The 25,150-nt window shown below is 36.9% G+C and overlaps 1 long non-coding RNA gene across 1 annotated transcript; it reads right to left on the bottom strand.

Moving 5' to 3' along the window:
• Positions 1-5,115: 5,115 nt before the first annotated feature.
• Positions 5,116-9,003, bottom strand: LOC123385713. The gene is made up of 3 exons (XR_006598675.1): positions 8,595-9,003; positions 5,995-6,117; positions 5,116-5,616 (listed from the first exon to the last, which is right to left on the bottom strand). It is a non-coding gene; the product is annotated as an uncharacterized LOC123385713 (long non-coding RNA).
• Between the last annotated feature and the right edge of the window lie 16,147 nt (positions 9,004-25,150).

Here is a 25,150-nt window from a genome sequence, read left to right as displayed (position 1 = left end):
TTTCAATAAACAGTAGAGCAAATGGAACTCTTGCAAAAAAAGAGATGTGAATGTTGACCCCTACCTTACACCATATGCGAATATTAACTTTAATGCATCATACTTCTAAGTATAGGGTAAAAGTTATAGAATTTCTAGGACAAAATCAAGTTAAACAGCTTTCTGTCATGGGGTTAGATGTTAAAAAACCGTTAAGAGGAGAGTAATTAACAATTGGGACTTCATAAATTTTGTTTAAACGATCATCAAAATACATTATTAAGAACATGGAAAGGTATATAATGGATTGGGAGAAAATATTTACACAGCATATATCTGATAAAGCACTTGTATCCAAACACATAAAGGATTCTTACATATCAATAATTAGAAGACAATCAAATTAATTTTTTAAATTGGGCAGGAACTTGAACAAATTCTTTTTTTTTTTAACGTTTATTTATTTTTGAGACAGAGAGAGACACAGCATGAACGGGGTAAGGGCAGAGAGAGAGGGAGACACAGAATCGGAAGCAGGCTCCAGGCTCTGAGCCATCAGCCCAGAGCCCGACGCGGGGCTCGAACTCGCAGACCGCGAGATCGTGACTTGAGCTGAAGTCGGACGCTTAACCGACTGAGCCACCCAGGCGCCCCAAACAAATTCTTTATAAGATAAGGTACCTAAATGGCAAACGAGCACATGAAAAGGTATTCAACACCATCAGTCATTAAGGAATGCAAATTAAAGCTACAATCAGATGCTGCGCTTGGGGGGGCTCAGTGGGTTAAGCGTCTGGCTCTTGATTTAGGCTCACGTCATGATCTCATGGTTCATGAGTTCAAGCTCCGAGTTGGCCTCTGTGCTGACAGCACAGAGCCCGCTTGAGATTCTCTCTCTCCCTCTCTCTCTCTTCCCCTCCCCAGTTTGTACTCTCTCTCCAAATAAATAAAATAGGCATTAAAAAAAAAAAAATAAAGCTCCAATGAGATGCTACCATATATCCAATAGAATGGTTAAAGCTAAAAGTAAAGACAGTACTAATTCGTGGCAAGGACATGCAATAACTCAAACACATTGGTGTTAACAGAAATGCAAAATGGTAGACATTTTAGAAAACAATTTGCCAGTTTTTCTAATGCATAAATATTCTACAACTACATTAATGTGCCATCTACTTGTACTTTAAATTGGTGAATTTTGCAGTATGCACTTACACCTTACAACATTTGTTTACAAAAAAGACATGCTGGAATCCATCATACATGAGTGTTTTTCTAGTTATGAAAGTATTCATCAAAGTCAGACAGACTTTAACTACGCATAGCTCTTCATTCACTACAAAGTCATGGCATTCCTCTCTCCAACTTCACGGAACTTTGTAGTCCCCGACGGTGCAATGTTATTGAAAAACTTTGTTCCAAGAAAATGATTGTTAAGATCGTCATCTTCTTATTTGATAAAGTAAACATGACTGGTCAAAAGCAAAAATCATTTATATTCAAATAAAGGAAACGCCAAAAGCATAAAGGCTTCCCTGTAATACATTTTTTTCTCACTTGAAATCATTTCTGGGGGCACATGATATAGTGTGAGGGAGATCTGAACGCACAAATATAGAGGACCTGGTAAAAAGCTACAGAAAAAAATGATCCAAAGACGCCAAAAACCGCCTGGGAAGAATGATATCACTAGAACCACTTGAACGTCGCTGAGAGGGTGGGAAGTTCCTCTTCTGACCTGCATAATGGATCGTTTCACAACATGGCAATTTCATCTGTTGGTCATTTGTAGTAAGTTCCCGAAAGAACAGAAGGGATTTATAAATCAGGAATTCAGGACAGTAGTTGTTACTCTGATGAAAATTGCGTGGTGGTGGGATTTTACATGTTAATGAAATGAAAATGAGTGTTTGCTCGCACTCTTATGAAACCCCAGTCATGCTCTCCGTAAGTATAGAAGAAAAACTTAGTTATACCTTTCATCTCAAAGGTCAAACAGGTGGTAAATTCGACCCTCACAGATTCCTTACCTGAAAGTATACAGGGGAAAAGAGCCATTAAATGCAGAGTTATTTTAAGTCTTTATGTTAAAAGCTTGCACTTTATATCTTCCTCAGAAGAAATTTAGGGAAATGAACAGCATGTCAGCTTTTGAGGGAAACCAATCTGTGCTGGATTTTCAGTCCTGCTATTCCTATCTATAACCTTGGGAAAGGTGCTATGAATTTCATTTTACTTTTTCTAAAACACGGGGGAAAGAATTCATGCTTTGCAATGCTCTTGAGGTGAACAGAGAAAACGTATGTGGCATTTAAAATTGCTATATATTGTATTTGCTTCTTATTTAATCTAGACGCCTGGTTAGCCCAAAACCTTACCTACAGCAAATTGGAAGCAGCAAATAAGAAAACGAAGTATGGGCAGAAAAAGGGAAAGATCAAGTAAAACCTGTGTAATTACATAATGAAGGAAATGACCATCAGAGACAAAGAGCAGAATTAAATTGTCACATGTCATGCATGTCCAAAACTGCCTTATATTATGTATGCCCAAAATGATAATGTACTAGAACTTACTGAGAAAATTATATTGCATTTCCTGTCCTCTGCATAGTCAGATATGAGATGTGTATAAGAATGTGGCAGAAGGCTGATGGAGGCTGACCCTCATGTTCCCAATTAAATTATCATTGAACAGTCAGGAAAATCAAAAGCAACTCAACAATTAACACCACTGTGAAGAAAAGAAGAAAAGAAAGTACATACACCAAATCTGCTCTATGGATTAGAATGCATATTTTTTTTAAACTTTTTTTTTTCAACATTTATTTATTTTTGGGACAGAGACAGAGCGTGAACAGGGGAGGGGCAGAGAGAGAGGGAGACACAGAATCGGAAACAGGCTCCAGGCTCTGAGCCATCAGCCCAGAGCCCGACGCGGGGCTCGAACTCACGGACCGCGAGATCGTGACCTGGCTGAAGTCGGACGTTTAACCGACTGCGCCACCCAGGCGCCCCTAGAATGCATATTTTTGCACGACATATGATATGCCCCAACATATGAACTAGAACAAAGACATTGTAAATAAAGAGTAAGCAGGGGGAGCCTGGATAGCTCAGTGAGTTAAACTTCTGATTCTTGATTTCGCCTCAAGTCATTATCTCACAGTTCATGAGACTGAGACCCCTGCGTCAGGCTCTGTGCTGACAGGTGGAACCTGCCCGGGGTTCTCTCTCTCACTCTCTTTCTGACCCTACCCCACTCACGTGCGCATTCTTGCACCCTTTCTGTCTTTCTCTCTCTCTCTCAAAATAAATACATAAACATTAAAACTTTTTCAAAAAACGGTAAGCAAGAGCTGTAAAAATAAGCATGAAGAGGGGGGAGGAAGAGGAAGTGAAAGAGAAGGAAGCAAAAGAAGAAAAGGAATAATAATTTTAAGCGTTTAAATATAGTTTTATACTATTCCTGCATAATTACTGGGTCAAGTAGAAAATTAAAAATCATATTTCTTATTATTTATAAAATATGACTAAAATGTCAAATCTTATGAGATGCCAGAGAAATTATATTAAGAGATAAATATATCATTTAAAAATGATTTTATTACTAAACATAACGTTAAGTCTTCAAATAAGATTACAGGAAAAAAAAGTAACCTAAATGAGAATAATAGGAAGGAGTTAGTGAGCAAGCAGAACCAACTGATTATTAAATACCAAAACTATAAAAGTATGTGCCAATATCAATTTTTATGAAAAAATGAATAAAATTTTAGGCAAATAATTTAAGGGTAAAGGAGAATGCACAAAACACGAAAACAAAAGAAAAACAAAGAACAAATGTTTAAAATATGAAATATTTTCAGTAAGATAAGATCTCAAAAATGGATTATGGAAAGAAAAATTACCAAAATTCTTCAGGAGTGGAAACATTTAACACAGCAAAAAAAAAAAAAAAAAAAAAAAAAAAAAAAAAACTCAAAATAAACAGACATTAACTTGACAAAAATCACCTCCAAAAAAGTATGTGGATAATATGTTTTATATGTTATCTCTGTCATACTTAAAAAAAACAAAACAGGGGCGCCTGGGTGGCTCAGTCGGTTAAGCGTCCGACTTCAGCCAGGTCACGATCTCGCGGTCCGTGAGTTCTAGCCCCGCGTCGGGCTCTGGGCTGATGGCTCGGAGCCTGGAGCCTGTTTCAGATTCTGTGTCTCCCTCTCTCTCTGCCCCTCCCCCGTTCATGCTCTGTCTCTCTCTGTCCCAAAAATAAATAAACGTTGAAAAAAAAAAAAAAAAGCAACAAACCAGGCAGTTCCTATTCTGATGATCTATTTCAGAGCATAGAAAGATATAAGCAGTTCCTTTTAGAAGTATGCAATCCCAGAAACATATACTTTGTTGTTTTAAATTTTTAAAAATTTTAAGTAAGTTGAACATGAAGCTTGAACTCACAATTCTGAGATCAAGACCTGAGCTGAGATCAAGAGTCGTATGCTTACCCAACTAAGCTACCCGGGTGCCCTAAGAAAGGTATACTGAAACATACACTATGGTGCTTGGATGGCTCAGTCAGTTAGGTGTCCGACTCTGATCTCAGCTTATGTCTTTATCTCATGGTCATGAGTTTAAGCCCCACACTGGGCTCCATGCTGGTGTGGAGCCTACTCAAAAATACAGGCATACCTCAGAGATATTGCAGTTTTGGTTCCAGACCACTGTAATAAAACAAATATTGCAATAAAGCAAGTCAAATGAATCACTTTTTTTTTCTGGGGCTTATAAAAGTTATGTTTACACTATACTATAGTCTAGTAAGTGTGCAATAGCATTATATCTTAAAAAACCTGCACGCATGCCTTAATTAAAAAATATTTTATTGCTAAAAAAAAGGCTAACCATCATCTGGGTTTTCAGTGAGTTGTAATCGCTGATCACAGATCTCTATAATATAATAAAAATTTACAAGTTCGAAATATTCCAAGAATTACCAAATGACACAGAGACACAAAGTGAGCAAATGTTGTTGGAAAAAATGATGCTCATAGACTTGCCTGATGCCACAAACCTTCAAGCTGTAAAAAGTGCAATATCTGCAAAGCACAATAAAACAAAGTGAAATGAAACAAGATAGGACTGTATCCAATTACTTTATTTTTCATTATTAAATAAAACTTTTTGTGTCTCTATGGTGAGATGTGTAATATAAGACACAGGGATCTTCTGCACAGTTTCAGAAGAAAAATGCTCTTCCTAAAACCCTTAAGGAATGGACTCTAGTTTCTATTCTGTCATAGGGGACCCTGAAATGATCCTTGTCTAAGCCCATGTTGTCCATTCTCAGGCATGATGCTCTGTTGCTCAAGGCATCCAATTCCTGTCCATGTCATCAGAGAAAGACATCCACATGGCTCCCAAGACCCCGGCACTTGAGTTTAAGTTCCCCCCACTTCAATGCTGAGGCACACATTCCTTCTCTTGAATGATCCAACCCCTTTTCTCTAAGAGTAAGAAAAAGGAAAGTATCCTTCTACTTTTCTGGAACAAATAAAGCTTTGATGTCAGCAAGCATTGCCTCTGCTTTGTCCTTTTTCTGGTGTGAGGTGACAATGACCCCTCACTCACAATGATGAAACTATAGTGGGGAAAAAAATGAGTTATTCTTCTGCATTCAAATGAATTAAATTCGAAACAGAAAATAAGGATGTCTTGTAAAATTATAAAAAAAATAATTTCCCAAAGTTTTCAACTACAGTATTTGATTGAATTAGTTAGCCAGGATTCTTCTACTAAATTTCAGTTATCAATACAGTGGGTCATCAACAAGTTACAAGTGGAATGAATATAATGCCATATATATGTGTATACACACACAGTAAACAATATGGAAAATATTGCATATTTTTCAAAACAATAATGCTCAGCTATTAAGTATTTTGGAGATTGATATTTTAAATTGCACACGTTAATTAATTCCTTCTTTCAACATGTAGCAGACATTGCTGTTGCTTACCAACAAGTGAATGAACGTCACCTCTGTGTGGAAGCATTTCAAGCCAATGTGTGATCTCTCTCCCCCAGTTTGGCCAGCAAGTTCCACATCTTGCAGCTTTAGAACAATACAGCCTCTCTCGGCCTGGATAACGAAATTAGCCCGTGGAGATCAATTGCTTACAGTCTCCTAGACCCCCAGTACACTTGGCTTAAATGGGAGGAAAATGTTAATTGTCCCAAGTCACCTATGTGCTTTGTTTTTAATTATTGTTTCTGCTGTTTGGATTCGTTTTTGTTGTTTGTTTGTTTTTTAGTTACCCCAGCATAAACGAGTTTAATCTTACTAAGATGATATCAATAACATACTAAACTCGGGTACTATGGAGACTTCTGTCCTCTAGAAAACTAAAGAGGCAAGAGCTCTAATCGGAGAAAGCTGATAAGTCTCTCAGACAAGAGGGCTGAGCTTAGCAAAATGACGACAATCACAGCATCATGCTCAGAGGTGGTAAGTTTCAGAAAACACCAAACTCATTTTTAATAACATAGAATGCCAATTTATGTATTTGTAGAGATGTCAAGGAGACTAGCCAATCAAGCCCATGTCCATGATGGAGATTTACTCTTCCATTCAAGGGCAAGATGAATTATAATGAGAACTTTGGTTATGAGACATGAAGGCAGAATATAGAGATTTGGTCGCCTAATCTTAATGGCTATAGAAGATGGACATGCCTGTTTGGGAGAGGAGGGATTCCTGGTCAGGGCATCTCTCTCCCAAAGGGAAATAAAACACCGTGACCATCCTTATGGTCTAGAATTCCTTTTCCTGAATTCCATGTAGACATATTCTTTGTTAAGATGTTAATGTCACTGATAAAGCTACAAATTGCTCGTATTGTCAAAATAGGCTTAGATTCTCATCCTTTTTCAACATGGAATTATGAAGGCATTTCAAATAATTTCTGTGGAGAATTTACATCACCCATCATATGTTACTTTTGTTCTCATGCTCTTGGAGATTGAGTAATCCCTCACACTTCTCTCATTCACTGAATGTTTACTGGACATCCGATATTTATTAGGCATAATTCACAATGAATAGGATGAAGCCCCTACTCATGAGATAGTCTATGAGGGAGACAGTGAATAGATAAACATGTAATGGAAAGTGCCAGAAAGCACTTTAGTAATTAATTTTTCACCATCACAAATATTTTATTTGCAACGGACATTGGCTTCTTTACCACAGTCCTTTAAAGAAAAATGGGGCACCTGGGTGGCTCAGTCAGTTAAGCATCTGACTTTAGCTCAGGTCATGATCTCACGGCTGGTGGGTTTGAGCCCCGCATTGGGCTCTGTGCTGACAGCTCAGAACCTGGAGTCTGCTTTGGATTCTGTGTCTCTGTCTCTCTCTGCCCCTCCCCCACTCTCTCTTTCTCTCTCTCTCTCAAAAATAAATCAACATCAAAAAAAAAAAAAGAAAAATCTTTCATTCATAACGTTTAGGAATATTAACACACTTAAGGAAAACAGTATGCATTTGCACTTTAAAACGGCTAGCTGTCAAAGGAAACCTTCAACAAAACAAAAAGACAGCCTACTGAATGATGGAAAATATTTGCAGATCAGATATTCAATAGGGAATTCATTTTCGTATATATAAAGAACTCATGCAACTCAATAGCAAAAACACAGAACACAAAAATCTTATTAAAAAATGGGCAGAGGATCTGAATAGGCATTTTTCTCAAAGAAGACACATATGGTACTTAAAAAAATGCCCAACATCTTTAATCATCAGTGAAGTGCACATCAAAACCACAGTGAAATACTACCTCACACCTCCTGGAATGACTATTATCAAAAAGACAAGAAATAACCAATGTTGGCAAGGCTGTGGAGAAAAGACGGATGGAGGTTCCTCAAAAAATTAAAAATATAACTCTCATATGACCCAGCAATTTAATTTCTGGATATTTACCTTAGGAAAATGAAAATGCTAACTCAAAAAGATACATGCACTAGACAAAGATAAATACCATATGACCTCTTATATGTGGACTCTAAAAGGTGGAAAAAAAAAACCCAACTTCATAGATACAGAGAACAGATCGGTGATCGTCAGAGGTGGGGAGTAGCCGCGTGAGCGAAACGAGTGAAGGGAGTCAAAAGTTACAAACTTCCAGCTATAAAATAAAGTAATGGGACTGTAATGTAGAGCATGGTGACTCCCATTAGTAAAATTGTATCACGTATTTGACAATTTCTAAGAAAGAAATCTTAAAAGTTCTCATCACAAGACAAAAAAATTTGTAACAATATATGGTGAAGAATGTTAACCATAATTATCGTGGTGATCAATTTTGAATATATACAAATATCAAGTCACCATGTTGTACACCTGAAACTAATATAGTATTGAATGTCAGTTATATTTCAATTAAAAAAAATCAGACTGTACAACAAAAAATCGATCCACTCTCCTTATTATCCACTATATAAATATGTTGCACACAATGAATTTATCTTTTCCCCCAAATGCATGTGAGCCAAGAAACATTCTATAAATAGTCTAATAATGAACACATTGCACAAAATTAAATTCAAGACACTTACAGAAGTGCTGTCACAGCTCCAAAGCTGTTCCTGTGGATGAAACACCTAAGGAAGATGCCATAGAGTGTAGCCACATTGCTTTTGCTTCCTATTTCTAGTTTTGCTGAGCTATAGATAGATTCAAAAAGAGTTTACAAATAGCAAGGCTGCAATGCCATGCTGATTTCTTGCGGAAGCACGATTCATTTTAATTAAGCGTTACCTTAAGACAGGCGGTATTTGGATGACAAGAAATCATATCACTAAAATATCTGCTGCAAAATCATAGGCTATTAAGTAGTCCTATATCAAATGGCAATGCTGTATCCTAAACCACAAAGAAACCAAAAGGATGGGTCCTATGCATTCTAAGGGACCTCTGAAATCCCTGTGAGACTGGTATTCTCTTCTCTAAATACCATGGAAGGTGTAATTTCTGACATCTCTGAAGCAATCGGAAGCAAACAAAACTACGGAGTAACTGACAAGACGCGGTACATAGGTTACAAAACAGGAAATGGAGAGACGTGTTTCACTTTTTGAAGAAGGAAGAAATAGAAACTGTTACAATAACTCAGGTGTGATTTAGAGTGTCTAAATCTGGATGTATCTCTAAATCTCAGCTCTGATTCTATGCCCCACAAAAAAGCAAAGGAAACCTGGCACCCTTTCTTTTTTTTTTCCCCCACACATTCTTTTTGTTTAGTTTTGTTTTGTCATTATGACAGAACAACAAGTGGGAACATGAACCAACTCAAGAGAAATATGTCTAAGGAGAGAAAGACAATCTTATCAAAAAGTTAAAGGAAAAACCGCCAAAGAAAAGATGGCACACAAACGGGGAAACTGAGTGAATAACGCCAAATTAGCAGTGAGAGTCAGCTATAAAGGAGTTCACTATTTCAGGGACTGCCCACCCTTCTCTGGGAAGGACTAGTAGTAAAAGTTTTAGGTTTTGAAGGCCATATTGACAGGGTTTTGGAGTGATGGGGTCCGGAGCTGATGGTCCAGAAAGAATTCTTGAGACATCCTTGGTCCACAAAGGTGATTTTATTAAAGCACGGGGACAGGACCCATGGGCAGGAAGAGCTGCACTGGGGTTGTGAAGAGTGACTGATTCCATACCCTCAGGTTGGGAGGGGGTTAAGGATAGCATAAGTCTCTAACGTATTTTAGAAGCAAGGTTTCCAGGACCTTGAGGGGTTAGCTGCTGCTGTTAGTACTGTTTTAGTAAAAACTCCATCATGAGACCCTTCAGATGTATATCAGGGGGCCATAAGCTTGAAGTATGATTGCCAACCTATTTCTTGGGGGAGGTGGAGATAAAGGAAGTTTCCAAAGGAATTTTTGTATGTTAAAATAGACTTACAGGATGCTGGGGGTTGGGATAATGTTAAGCTAAGATTGCCTTTCGCCCTGAGCAAAGTGTCATCACCAGGCAGGTGAGCTCCTAGAGGACAGTCACTCTGCCTATTTCAAGGACTTGTCAATGGGCTTTAGACAGTAAGGAAATTTAAGTTTTAATTTGCCGGTGTTTCCCACACCAATATGGTCTCAGTTGCAACTAATCAACTTTCATTATAGCGTGGAAACAAACATATAAGTAATATCTAAATGAATGAGCATAGCTACGTTTCGATAAAACTTCATTTATAGACACTAAATTTGAATTTCAATTTTTTTGAAATTCTTTGCTGACAAGTCATACAGAAATAGGCCGTGGTGCAGATTTAGCGCTTAGTTTGCCATACCTATACTATCCTAAAAAACATAACCAGAATAAAGGTTATGTGAAAAGTTCTGTTTGTTTTATGATGCTCTGAATGTTTTATGTTTAATAAACGTGCAAAATACATTAATAGGTTTTTTTAAGGTGTGACTAGGAAAAGAAAGTCCTATTTCTTATTTTGGTCAAGTCTGTGTGGTACGTACGTCTAAAATCTTTAATCCCTTCATGGTATTAGATCCAAAATAGATTACCTAACTAGTAACCTGAGTCCTAGAGAGTCAAAACCGAACATCTGGGCCACAGAAGTAAAATCTTCAAAGCAATGCCAAAATGTGCATAAGAGAGAGGAATGGCCATTGTCGGTATATTTTTATTATGTCTGATATTTAACCACAGAAAACCTTCAGATCCTCAACAGCAGTTGATTACTACGTGTCCACATAAATTTATTCATTTTGGATTCCTGGTTTTCTGTGTTTAAGTGATTCTTTTTTTCTGGAAACCACAGTCCTAGAGAAGGAGATCTTTGTGGTCATTCTTGTCCAACCAGGTGTAATCTGGGGACGTGAGTCCTGGGGCTTCATGCTGCTTTCCATGTTCTGACTTGTCTAGTGATGGGACGTTGTTAGAAGACTCAACAGTGAAGGGGTCTTGTAAGAAACTTTGATGGCTCTTTTATCCAGGAAGATACTGGCAAAAGTCGTTACATTTAATTTGTACACGGGGGTGGGGGAAGTGTTTCTGGAGGCTTCACTGTGCTGCAGACTAATCAAGAGCAAAGCAAACAAAGGAAAACCTCCTTCACAAGAAGTACTAAATATGTTACCGGGAGGCTCAGCGCTGCCTGAAATGAAATTCATTTGCATCATTAGTTTTTCCCTTTATATAATTTTAATGTCAAACTCATTGGTTTTCAAACGTTTTTTGTTAGGTTTTTAAAAAAAACTTTTTTGTGTTTATTTATTTTTGAGACAGAAGGAGAGACAGAATCCGAAGCAGGCTCCAGGTTCTGAGCTGTCAGCACAGTCCGTAGTGGGTCTGCTCAGGGTAACTCTGGATGAATCTATCGATTATAATTCTCTCTTCTAAGTCAGTGGTTCCCGGGGCTCCTCAGAATACAATTTGACAGCTGTTGGTCTTTATTCTTTACTATTTTACCTTTGCTCTGCTTTGCTTTGCAACAGTAAAAATTTTTTTTCCAGCAATATACAGAAATGACAATCTATTACAAATGTTCTGTTTCAGAATAAAAGCCCACACAAAGTTGTTATAAAGTTATGAAGAATTTCAAATTAAGACCTGCTCAAGTTCCTTTCCCCTTTCCCCACAAGAAATAAGAATCCTGCAATATGGCCCACTGTAGATTACTATGCGGTCTGTTTCTTCTTTCGGTTGCTTTTGGAAAGAAAGTCTACTTTATTTCACAACACTCAATCTTGGAAGTATCCACATAGTGTATTTTTCATGCACAGCACTCACAAATATTCCTACAGAAGGCAGAAGCTTCAGGGTGGGGGAAAGAAAGAGAGAGAGAGTTCTTGCTAACAGGAAGTATCTCAATGATTCAACTGGAAAGATTTCTAGAGAAGGCAGTGAAACTAGGGACAGAAAAGCAACCCCCAACTGTGAACAGTCATGGGAAATTGAAAGATAGGAGGACATGCATAATTTAGCCTGGCTGACAAATTAGCATTCATTCCAGTCTATGAATACACTGCCTTGGCCTGCCCACAATTAAAGTGCCAGCTTAGCTTTTAATTCAAGGGGCATTATAAGATCAGAAGAAAAAAATAACAGTTTCTAAAGTCTTTTATTCAGGGCACTGAAAACATCTTGAATTAAACTGAAAGAACAGCTCATTTACTTTCAACTACTTTTGCCACTTGTTTCCATAGACCAAGAGAAATGCAACATGGAGATTGCTTGGGACAGTCTTCGGGGCTCCAAGAATTATTGGTGTCTGCTCTTGCTGCTGCTGGTTATTTGGCCTAAATGTTTAAAATATAATTAGGACCCCAATTAAAATTTAGCCTGTCAGTGTTAAATGTCACTGAATGCAGCTATTTTCAAAACCACAAACTTTGAATTTAAGAAGTGGGGCACAAAGTATAATCATTTAGTAGCGCTTAACATAAACAACATTTTCAAAATTAGATACCTGGCCCATGTGGGCTTACAAATGCAAAAGAGGGCACATCTGGAGATGGAATTATATATTAATTTGTTCCTTGATCTCAAGCTGCTTCCTCACGTTTGTAAGGATTTCATTTATTGTAGATTATTTGGACTTCATTCCAAGCTGTTTTCTCGACCCGGGAGGTCAACGGAGGGAGGGGATGGTGAACAATAGTAGTCAGTTAGGGAATTGTTATTTTTTTAAATAGAAAACTTCTGAGGTTGCATATTTATCCCAAAGTGTGTGTGTGTGTGTGTGTGTGTGTGTGTATGTGTGTGTAGGGTATAATGTAAATTCACATTTCTACAATATATTTTCTTCTAAAATCATATAATAGCATCTCCTGAGGATAGATTTGGGAGTAGAAAGAAGGAAGATTTATTTATTTGTTGACAGTTTCTTAAACTAAATCCAGTTTTCATTTTTCTAATAATTTCTCAATGTGTTAAAACCATATTTTACATGTATTTGTGTGCATATATGTGAATGTATCTATGTCTCTCTCTCTCTATATATATAGATATATATATATATTAGATCTCTCTCTCTATATATATATATATACACATAGAGAGAGATAGAGATATAGATATATCTATATAGAGAGATATAGATATATCTATATATGTATATATAGATATATATATCTATAGATATATCTAGAGATATCTCTAGATATATCTAGATATACATATATATCTATCTATAGATATATATATCTATAGATAGATATCTCTAGATATATCTAGAGATATCTCTAGATATATCTATATCTGTATCTATCTATCTATCTATATATATATATATATATATATAGATAGAGAGAGAGAGAGAGAGAGATACAGAGAGAAACATAAATACAGACATATATACCCTGACTGTATGCTATTTGTGCACCTTTATAAACTCAGTTCTATGTGAAGGACACTGAGAAAGCATCAGCTTTTCATGTAGCCTGTGGCACAATAAAGTGTACCAGATAATGAGCTAAAAATATATTTGGCTGTGATCATGAGGGATCAGAGCATGCTTGCTGAAGGGTCACCAAAATGGAGTTAATTCTGAAATAAAAGCAGGATCTTCATGGTATGAAAACTCCCAGATGACAAGTGAAAATCAAGTCAATCACCAAAGCAATTGGACAATGTTTTACAGCTGTAGTGTTGTTTATCCCAAGTTCAGAGCTTACACATCAAAGGAAGAGGCATTTCTCAAGCAAGCAGAAATTCTCATGATCACCTAGAAGATTGTTAAATGCTTTAGAGACAAAAATACACACATTTTACTATAAGAATCAAACAAACAATATGTTAATAACCAAAGAACAATGATTAGAAAGGAGATGGAAAAAGCCATAGACCATGGGTTTTCTTTCCACAGCTTAATTTAATTTCAGTGAGGAAATGGTGATTTCAGCCTCTTTCTAAGACATTCCTTATTTACTTATCCTTATCCCTGATCTCCAAGAATCCTGTAGCCCTAATAGACAGAAGAGTTGGCTGGAGAGATTGATATATTGGTAGGAAAGAAGGCATTTTTAATATTAACGTCCCAATTTTAATCCTCCCAAACATAATTGTGTGTAAGTAAATATAGATTCATTGCTAACTATGTCAAGGTGCTGTGTTTGGCATCACGAGAGAGAGAGGATAAAGGTTAAGGATCTCCGTTGTGGGAAGCTTGCTATCTAGGGTCAAGCTTCCAGGCAATGGACCACATACACGGAGGCTTGGAGATGCTGAGCCTTTCAGCAATTGGGGCAGCCAGGTGGTCCTTGGAGAAGGTAAGGCCCAAGGTCAAAACCTCCAGCTGTACTCAATCTTTATTTTGATCTCCTTGGAGATTATCCTAAGCTGGATGGCACTCCCTATGGTCCCCGTGATCCGCTAAATGATATTGAAGAAGTTCTCTACCAAATAGATATCTACTTCTGAAAACAGCAAGGGTTTGTAGGCTACTTGGATGGGTTCATCTTCCAGTTATTTCACAGATCCCTCTTATCAGATAGAGGGAGTTTCACTCTTTTCCTACCTTTTGGGATTTTTTTTAAAGTTTATTTATTTTTGAGAGAGGGAGAAAGTGTGAGTAGGGGAGGAGTGGGGGGGGGGGGGTGTGGGGTTGGACAGAATCCTAAGCAAGACCAGCGTTGTCAGTGCAGAGACAGGTAGGGGCTGGAACGCGCAAACCATGAGATCATGACCTGAGCCTAAGTCCGACTTTCAACTGACTGAGCTACCCAGGAGCTTAGAGTTTTTATCATAAATGAACATTAAATTTCGTCAAATGCTTTTTCTGCATATGCTTAGAAAATCATATAGTTTTCCTTATTCTGTTGATAATTCTGTTAATATATTAATATCAGTCAGCATTCGTTGACTTTCAAAGTTGAACTTGCATTTTCTGGATAAACCCCACTTGGTCACAATGTATTACCCTTTTTACATATTGTTTAATTCTCCTTGCAAAGATTTGATTTAGAATTTTTACTTCCGTATTTACAAAGAATATGTGCATGTAGGTTTTGATTTTGTAATTCCTTTATCTGTTTTTAGTATCAGAGTAACATGATCCTTAAAAAAATGAGTTGGGAAATATCTCCTCCTCCTCAATTGTCCAGAAGAGATAAGAGTACAATTGATGTTATTTCTTCCTTAAATATTTGGTAGAATTCTGCAGTGAAGTGCTCTGGGCCTGGAATTTTCACTGAAAAAAATTTTGACTACAGATTCAAGTAAGGCTATCCACATTATCTGTTCCTTGGGTGAGCTTTGGTAATTTGATACTTTGTCTTAAAAAGATTTGACATATTTTATATACATTTTTATATTTACTAGCATAAAGTTGTCCACAAATTTTTCTCATCCTTACAAGATCTGTAGGATCTCATATCTTCTCTTTTCCCTGATAGCAGTTATTTGTGTCTCTTTTTTATTTTCCCAGTTACTTTGGCAAGAGATTTACCAATTCAATTGACCATCTTAAAGATTGATATTTTAGTTTATTGACTTTTCTATTGTTTTCCTTTATATCTGTTCTTATGTTTATAATTATCTGTAATTATTATTTAATTATATGTCTGATCTTTAGTAATTATTATTCTATCTCTACTTACTATTTCTCATTTCTTCTACTTTTGTTGGATCTATTTTGCTGGGTTTTTTACTTATTTTTTTAACTGGAAGCTAAGGTCAGTAGTTTGAGATCTTTTACCTTTTCTAATGTAAGTATGTAATTAACATAAAGTATTTAAATTTTTTTCTAAGCACTGCTTAAGCTACATTCCACAAATTTTGATATGCTGCATTTTGATTTTTATTCAACTCAAAATACTTTTTTAATTTCCTTGTGATTTCTTCACCGGCGTATGTGTTATTTAGAGGTAAGTTATTTAGTTTTCAAATATTTATAACTTTTCTAGGTATCACTCTGTTGTTTATTACTAATTTAATTCCATTTTGTTCAGAGAACATACTTGAATTATTTTAAATTTATTGAGACTTTATTATGGCCCAGCAAGTGATCTATCTTCATAAATATTCCATTTTCACTTGAAAAGAATTAGTATTCTTGCTGTTTTATGGACGGATAGCCTATAAATGTCAATTACATCAAGTTGTTTACACTGTTTTCCTCATCTTCTCGATCCCTATTGATGTCTTGTCTAGTGTTTCCATCAATTATTGAGAGAGGGATGTCGAAATCTCTGACTGAAATTGTAAATGTGTCCATTTTACTTTTCAGTTTTATCAAGTTTTGCTTCATAGATTTTAAAGTTCTGTTGTTATGTGAACATTTAGATGTTATAATTTTTTGATGAATTAGCCTCTTTATTATCAGAAAATGACCCTCTTTCTTTCATATAATATTCCTTGCTCTGAAATCTATATTTTATATGATTACAGTCATTCCAGCTTTCTATTGATTCATGTAAACCTGAAAACATTTACATGAAACATATTTATATATTTAAAAAGATTTTTTTAACGTTTTTTATTTAGTTTTGAGACAGAGAGAGACAGAGCATGAATGGGGGAAGGGGCAGAGAGAGAGGGAGACACAGATTCGGAAGCAGGCTCCAGGCTCCGAGCCATCAGCCCAGAGCCCGACGCGGGGCTCGAACTCACAGACCACGAGATCGCGACCTGAGCTGAAGTCGGACGCCTAACCGACTGAGCCACCCAGGCGCCCCTATATGTTTTATTTAAAATGGGTGTATTATATACAGCTTAATGTCAGCTTTTAAAAAAACCAATATAAAATATTTGTCTTTAAAAAATTTTTTTTAATGTTTATTATTTTTGAGAGACAGAGAGAGACAGAGAGCAAGCAGGGAAGGAGCAGAGAGAGAGGAAGACACAGAACCTGCAGCAGGCTCAGGCTCCAAGCTGTCAGCACAGAGCCCGATGGGGGCTCGAACTCACAGACTGCAAGATCATAACCTGAGCTGAAGTCGGCTGCCCAACTGACTGAGCCACCCAGGCACCCTGAAAATAGTTTCCTCTTAATTGGTGTAGTTAGAACATTTATGATAGTATGCCTTCAAATAATGTCATTCTATTTCATGAAGGCCTTTAAAACAGAATTCTTCCACTTCCCCTCTTCCCAGCCTTTGTTCCTTTATTTTCATATATTTTACTTCTATGTATGTGATTAAATCTATTTTGTAGTGAAGACATTTGAAAATGGCATTTATTATTTTTTTAATTTTACTTATTTATTTTGTGAAAGAGAGAGAGTGTGAGGAGGGGAGGGGCAGAGAGAGGCAGAGAGAGGATTCCAAGCAGGCTCTGCTGTGTCAACACAGAGCCAGACACGGGGCTCGAGCTCACGGACCGTGAAATCATGACTGAGCTGAAACCAAGAGTCAGACACTGACTTAACTGAGTCATCCAGGTGCGCCCGAACCTGACATTTAATTTGTGTGAAGATCTTTATCTACAAATTCAATTAATACTATTTAGAAAATGAAAAGGCCAACCCCAAACTGGGAGAAAATATTGGCAAAACATGTACGCAGCAAAGGACATATCCAGAATATACAGGGAACCCATATAACTCAGTAATAGCTAAGCGACAAGTCCAATAAAAATATGCATAATAATTGAACAGACACTTCAGCAAGGAAGATATATGAATGATAGATAAATACATGAAAAGATTCTCAGTATCATTGGTCCTTAGGGAGCTTCAAATTAAAACTGCAATGAATAAATATTATACACCTATTACTGTAGCTAAAACTAAAAAGATTTACCATACCAAATATTAGATTGGATGTGCAGCAACTTGACCTTTCATATGTTGCTTGTAGAAATGTTAAATGGTACAACCACTTTGAAGCATACGCCTACCATATAACTTAGCCATTTACTCAGAACAATGCTCAGTGAAAGAAAAATGTATAATTTCCCATGGGAAACTCTTGAAGGTGCAAACAAATAAATAGTGACAGAAACCAATCAGTGATTACCTGAGGACATGATGGAAAGAAAGGGAGGGGTGGATTATAAAGGGGTGATTGATATGTTTATTTTCTTGATAAAAAGTGAAGGCCTCATTGGGATATGCATACATAGAACCTCATCAAATCATATACTTCACGTATGTGCAGTTTACTGTACATAGGTGTGTCTAAATAAAGCTAGACATAAAGTATTTTACTTAAGTCTTAAAGTAGAATATTGATTTTGAAATCCATTTGTGACAAAGTTAAACGTTATTTTTATCAATTATAAATAGCTTTATATCTCTTAAATGTGTTTCCAATTGTTATAAATTATTAAGTGCTTTTAATAAATGATTTTACAGTTTTAATCACCTCCTGGCCTGAACAATAAGACTTATCAGTGGTGGCCACTTAGAATTTTGAGAGATCAGGATTAAAAGTCCTGATTAGATATTATATGTAGTCATTTCAAATATAATACCTATTACAAACAAGCGATGATCAATAAAAACAAATGGAAAATTTTTCTCTGAAAGTGGCATACAAATGCAGTATGTATTATCTCCCCAATTTTTTATATATTAATTTGGTTATAAAAATTATTTAATATAAACTTCAATGTAGTTTGAACGCTTATTCTAAATCTATCTTCCCTTGGCTACTCTCTCTTTCTATCTTTATGGTTACTCTCTTATCACTGCTTATTAATTTTTTTCTTAAATTTCTCCTGTTTAAGTTACCATATGGCTTTGTCTCTTGATTGGACCCAGCCTGAAACATGGTACTGTAAATAGTGTGTTTGTATTTTAATATACACTATTTTAGGTGACTCTGTATAGCTTATAAGTAAGATAATGCTTTTAAAAATCTAGTACTTTCCAATAACCTAGGTGACTACAATATTTTTCTCATAATATGCATTTGTATGTTTCATGAGATATGTGAATATATCACAAGGCAAGAACACTGATAATAAATCAGAAAACAATAATACGACATGTGGCAAAGTCAACAAAGTAAACATATAGGTGACAGCAGGCATTAAAAGAGACTGGAACTTTCAATATCACATAAAAAGAATTTGACAAGAGTTACTCTCATAGTGGTCTATTAATGTGTCTTTTAAAATATTTTTTCCAGGGGCGCCTGGGTGGCGCAGTCGGTTAAGCGTCCGACTTCAGCCAGGTCATGATCTCGTGGTCCGTGAGTTCGAGCCCCGTGTCGGGCTCTGGGCTGATGTCTCAGAGCCTGGAGCCTGTTTCCAATTCTGTGTCTCCCTCTCTCTCTGCCCCTCCCCTGTTCATGCTCTGTCTCTCTCTGTCCCAAAAAAAATAAACGTTGAAAAAAAATATTTTTTCCAATACTATAATTGCATTATAAAAGAGATATTAATGAAGACGTGCCTTCAGTTAAGGTAGTCTACATATGAGCAAGAAATTCCAGAAACTTAGCAAAATAAACCCAACTTAACATATTTATATAATGTGATTATATTATTTCTAGATAATCTGTGCATCACCATGCTTATTTTGAAAAAAAATTAATAAAAAGTTACTAAATTATATCAAAAAGGCAAATTTAAATTGGAAAACTGAAAACAATTTTTTTTGATGTCACTACCAGCACCTACCATCTATTTTCTAGGAAGAGTTGCTACAATAATAGGAAATAACATCCCGCCAATTGTTAAACTTAACATTTTATAAGGAAACATAAAAACTTAGAGTAAGTTTGAGAGTGTTTCCAAGTGAGTTTACTTGTTATGCATAATTTTGTGTTATTATGTTTTACAAATTACTCATTTCAACCTAAAAGATAAATTGGATTTTAACCCTAAAAGATACAATTTTCTGTTTCATGTCTTGAATTTCCTTACCCTGTGGGGTGTCATTTTATTTATTTATTTATTTATTTATTTATTTATTTATTTATTTATTTTTAACTTTGTGTGCTCAATTTAAGGCTGAACTAAAAACTTTGACTGGTGTGGGCAACATACGGCCACCAAAGTAGAGATCAGCCATGCATGTTACGCTTTGTGTGGGTGTTGCTTTTGCATTCTCTGGCCATTGGAATCTCACCTCTGAAGATCCATTTGGGTCTACTGAGTACAAAAGCTGGTCCCAAACAATACCAGCGGGGTCTATGGAATAAGTATTTCACTCTGAAGTCTGACTGTATTATATTCTTAAACCATTATAGTATGAAAGCCCCTCAAGGACCACTGGAAAATGAAGGCACCAGCCTTGTTTTGTTTTCCCAGGTCTCTGGGTTGACTTGCAAACTATGAATTTGAAAATAATATAACTATGTTTCTTTCAAAATATTGAATAGCTCAGATCTTTCACTTTTAGTTTCTTTGCCAATGGTCTAAATTATGAGGTTTAAGGTTTCAATTATCAATAGAAGTATTCTAGCTCATTTAAAGTGTTACAATAGGGCGCCTGGGTGGCTCAGTCGGTTAAGCGTCCGACTTCAGCCAGGTCACGATCTCGCGGTCCGGGAGTTCGAGCCCCGCGTCAGGCTCTGGGCTGATGGCTCAGAGCCTGGAGCCTGTTTCCGATTCTGTGTCTCCCTCTCTCTCTGCCCCTCCCCCGTTCATGCTCTGTCTCTCTCTGTCCCAAAAATAAATAAACGTTGAAAAAAAAAATAAAGTGTTACAATAGATAGAAATATGGTATTTGTGATGTATCAATGTTATGTAACTTTTTAAATATTTATTTTTGAGGGGGAGAGGGACAGATCATTAGTGGGGGAGGGTCAGAGAGAGGAGACACAGAATCTGAAGCAGGCTCCAGGCTCTAAGCTTTCAGCACAGAGCCCGATGTGAGGCTTGAACCCATGAACCACGAGATCATGACCTGAGCCGAAGTCAGACACTTAACCAATTTGAGCCATCCAGGAGTCCCTGATGTAATATTATTATTAACGACATTTTCCTGCTACTAATATTAGACAAAAGCAGTCAACCTGAATCCATGATGTACACGTTACCTTCAATTTAGGTAAAGGGAAAAATATCTTTAATACGAATGGGAAATTACAGTAATGTATATTAATAATTAATATCTCAGATAATTGGAATTTCCACAGTTAAGAAATGACTTTCTCTCCAACTCAGATCATTTTGCCTGTTAATTCCAAAGAATTTTAGAAATACAAGACAGTTCATTTGTTCCACAAATAGTATCATAGTATGTCTTCATTTGACAGAGGAACCCTCTCATAATATAGAATTAAGCTTGAAAAAAGTTGAAAATTTTCAAAATCTTAAAAATGAACTAAAATGTTTCGTTTATTTTTTAAAGTTCATATGTTTATTCTATAACCACAATTAAATAGAAACTCCAAAGCTTATAACCATCGAGGACCGTGAGCTGTTTTTTTTTTGTAGTAATTATTTTGTTTGATGTACAAAATATATGATATGCGATATAATTAAAGGACTTATAGCACTTTGGTAATGGAATAAATAGCATGAGATTTTAAATGAGTTTTGGCAAATAGTTTTCTGTAACTGAATTTTGTCAATTCTACCCAAGTTCATGTCACCCTACTTGTGAATTTAATCCTAAAGCTTATTGAACGACAATAAACTTCTATCACTGCTGATTGTCTCACTGCATTTTGTAATTTAGTGTCACAGCAATACTCACACAAAGGCATTATTATCAGGACCATCTTATATGCAATGAAATATAGATGCTAGGATCTCAAACCTCCTAGGAAACAGAAGGTAAGGAATAGTTTGGAGTTTGAGGCACAGTCCTGCACATAAGCCTCATTTTCTGAGCTGTGTGATTTTACAATTCACTTTTCTTTTTCTTTTCTCATCAGTAAAATGAGGTGAGGATACTCTCTAACTTACACAGTAAGTGAGAAGTAAGTTACTACGAGGTTTGTGAAAGTGCCTATCCCATGACGGATGCCCAACAAACATGAATTTCCTATTCTTTGTCCCCAGTAGCACAGATAGTAAATTCAGACAGTGACTCGAATCCTGATCTCTTGATTCCAAGACCAACTACTATATTCTACATGGTTGATTCATCCTCTACTCATATATTTCGCTAAATCAAAATACATACTGCATTCAATCAGAGCCTATCCTGCCAAACACAGGGGAACAGGGCCTATCATGTCTGCATGATTACACTTTATCTGTGCCAGAAGTTGTGTGTGAAAAAAGCTGTCATGGCTTGACCTCTGGATCATGGGAAACTGTTTACATTTTACTTATCTTTCTATCATTCTTCTTGGTGGTATGTTAACCTTTTTTGACACACAGGCTCTTCTTAAAAAAATTTTTTTAAATGCTTTATTTATTTTTGGGACAGAGAGAGACAGAGCATGAGCAGGGGAGGGGCAGAGAGAGAGGGAGACACAGAATTGGAAGCAGGCTCCAGGCTCTGAGCTGTCAGCATAGAGCCCAACACAGGGTTCAAAGTCACAAACCACAAGATCATGACCTGAGCTGAAGTCAGAGGCTTAACTGAGTCACCCAGGTGCCCTGACACACAAGCTCTTCTAAGTACATGTATGCAGCAAGCAGTCAGGGTACTTACCAACAGTCCCCTCCTCTCTTCACCTCCATAGTCTACCAGGCTTAGATTTCAGGGTCCGTTACTTCACAAACTCTCTTGCTTTTACCCTAGATTCCCTCGACCATCTGTCTTTTTGGCACATGCCTCTGACAAATCACAATTCTGTATCAATCCAATAACCCTCTTTTTCTGTGCTGGAGGAAATCACAGGAAGCAGAAAGACTAATTCCATTAAAATTCATGAACGCCAACATCGACTAGATCCTTACCAATTCACCGGACTTGCCACAACATGATTTCAAGGTCATTTCTGCGGACTCCTTTCATCCAGCTCTACTTTCAGTAACCTGTGGGCTGCTAGGTTGTTATACTGGAAAATGAGGGAGTTTTTCTGAGCTGGCTAATATTCTCAGCCTTAAGTCTCTGTGATTCTCTAATGATCAATGATCAAATGGGCATAGTTGTAAAAGGGCTTATGAACTGAAACTCTCTCCACACGTGTTAGTGATGGCACTGTCACCATTATCACATTTGTTGGTTTGCAGATGAATGGATGATTCAGCTTTTTACTGAGTCAAGGAAGAGTAAGGCTGAGTTTGGGAGAAGAGGTAGAAAATCTTAAACCCTGAATGAATTCTACAAGTATATAATATTTCTAGCCCTCATATTCAGTGATCTTTCATCTCTAAAACTCATTTTGCTAAATGACAAAATACCAAAGACGATTTTGACAGATGCATTGAAAATAGTTGCAGCCAACCCCTGATCTCTTCCTTTATCACTCAAATCAAAAGGATCTTTGACCACAACTTAGATTGGAAAGGAACGTATTTCATTTTCATTAAATATCAATGCAATGATTGGTCAATGTTCTAATCTGTTTTGACAGCAACTAGGCAGAGTGCTATTTTTTCCTAAGATATGTGGAAGCATTATACTAATGATGCATTCATCCATGACACATGAAGGCTATTCCCCTTCAAAGATACTAAAAATGCTCTTAAGAGCAGGAGGAGAGAGAGAGAAAGAGAGAGAGAGAGAGAGGGTGCATTATTGGTAATATTCAAAATATGACAAAAATTAAGCATAAATAATTTGTATTTGATTTATCCAAAGATGCATGAAAAGCAGTTAGTGGATCTCAAAACAACCTAGGTTCCCAGCCACCTCTAAGAAATATTTTCCCTCTCAAATTACATTTCCTTTTGCTAAAACTGCCATTTTTGACAATGAAAAGTAGCTTCACATATCTTTTTCTTTTTTTAAAGAGAGAGTACAAGCAGGGGACAGGGGTAGAGAAAGACAGAGAGAGAGAGGGAGACGATCTTAAGCAGGCTCCACATTGATGTGGGGGTGCATCCCATGACCTTGGAATCAAGAACTGAGCCAAAAGCTAAACCAACTGAGCCACCCAGGTGCCCCATCTTTCATTTTTACAATATTTGTCTTCTCTTATATACTAATGAAGGAGATATCCAATTCTTGAGCAACAAGTAACACTTGCTTTTGACCCACGGCTCCTCTGCAGGAGAGGAAAAATGTCTATTTTCAGGGAGAAAAAAAAAATGTCACCTATTGAGCACATATTATGAAAGATCAATCTGCTCTTCATGTTTGAAATACACTGTCTTTAAATACTTACCAAACATGCCCATTTGGTGCTCCTCCCACCAAACATAAGTATAAAATATGGCATTGGTAGATTAGTTGGTTTTTGTTTTCAACGTTTATTTATTTTTGGGACAGAGAGAGACAGAGCATGAACGGGGGAGGGGCAAAGAGAGAGGGAGACACAGAATCGGAAGCAGGCTCCAGGCTCTGAGCCATCAGCCCAGAGCCCGACACAGGGCTCGAACTCGAGGACCGCGAGATCGTGACCTGACTGAAGTCGGACGCTTAACCGGCTGCGCCACCCAGGCGCCCCTGCATTGGTAGATTAGTTTTAAGGGTCAGGTATTCTCTTATCTGACTGTTTCAGATAGCTGCGAACACCAGAACTCTGCTTAGTGAGAACTCAAACACTCATAGTAAATTCATTTCATACAAGAAGCTGAGGGAAAGACACTGTTTGGACTGCTTCCTACTTTCTTGCCGTACCATTTTTTGCATGGGCTGCCAACAGACGTCATCTCTTCCCTCTGTGAACCAAGGAAGAAAGGCAAAGAAGGCCTTGGTAGACAGTGGGCAGAAACTGGCTACAGGAAGCTGCAAGGGAGCCTGGGAATTTGATGTTTTGCTTTTACTTGAGGAACAGGCAAAGAAGAAGGGGAGTGGAATAGAGAGTAAGTGAGCAAACCCACACTTTCTGCTCCACATTCTCTCTACCGTCGCCCAATTCCGTCTTGTCTAGTCAAATTGAACAGACAGCCACGGACTCAGAGAGGAAATCAGGAAGATGCTATGGGAGTATCATCTGGAAAACTTTCCAAAATTAGTTCTTACTGAATGGCTGTTCATATTCTCTAGTTCCCAGAATCATAAATTGATTTTTCTCACAAAGTAATCATCCAAACATTCTGAAAGAATTAATAAAAGAGCTATCTATGCAAGTTATACTAAAAAGCAAAGAAAAGTTCTTGTAATGGACTACCCAAGATATCCTCGATAGGGGGTATATTAAGTATTACTTGTGCTGCATTTTCCACACTCTCAGTTTGCCTACTGTGTGTATATTTAACAATA

Source organism: Felis catus, chromosome B2, assembly GCF_018350175.1.
Source record: "Felis catus isolate Fca126 chromosome B2, F.catus_Fca126_mat1.0, whole genome shotgun sequence".
Lineage (NCBI taxonomy): Eukaryota > Metazoa > Chordata > Mammalia > Carnivora > Felidae > Felis > Felis catus.
The sequence above is the reverse complement of the archived record's forward strand: the minus strand, read 5'-3'. Positions and strand labels throughout refer to the sequence as shown.